This window comes from Octopus bimaculoides, chromosome 1, assembly GCF_001194135.2.
Source record: "Octopus bimaculoides isolate UCB-OBI-ISO-001 chromosome 1, ASM119413v2, whole genome shotgun sequence".
In the NCBI taxonomy this organism is placed as follows: Eukaryota; Metazoa; Mollusca; class Cephalopoda; order Octopoda; family Octopodidae; genus Octopus; species Octopus bimaculoides.
In genome coordinates this window covers 167,224,638-167,225,394 of record NC_068981.1, presented here as the reverse complement: position 1 = coordinate 167,225,394, position 757 = coordinate 167,224,638, and positions in this window count along the sequence as shown.

Genomic DNA, 757 nt, shown 5'->3' with positions numbered 1-757 from the left:
ATATATATATATATATATATATATATATATATAGTTACATACATATATGTACATATATATATACATATATGTACATATGTATACATATATGTACATATATATACATATATGCACATAACATATATATATATACATATATGCACGTATATATATATATATACATATATGCACATATATATATACATATATGTACATATATATATATATATACATGTACATATATATGTACATATACACATGTACATACATGTTCACACACACACACATATATATGTGTGTGTGTGTGTGTGTGTGTGTGTGTGTGTGTACATCGGCCATCTTTCATTTCCTCACGTGACCATCTTTCTTTTCCTGCACGGACGTTCAAAAGGACGGACGTGCTTTTTACTCTTTTTTCTCTTTCTTCTCTCTTTTCTCTTTTCAAAAAAAATTTCTCTCGACGTTTACTATTTTCCTCTCGTTCTGTTCTAACCATCTTCCATGTTTGTTTTCTTTCGGTTTCCTTGTATTTATCCACTGTCATTTTTTTTTTTTGTTTCCAGCTTTGACACTCCATAAATCCTAAATTTTATTTTAGAATTTATGGGAGCAACTGTCTGTGAAGACTCATATTTTCGTTGAATGCTCCAAATGAGGACTAGATAAACAGCCGACAACTGATGAGTCCTTTTTCTCTGTTTACTTGTCCTGTTTTCCTTTTTTTTTTCTCGTTGTTTACGTATTTAACACGTTTGTTTACGTATTTCACGTTATTTGC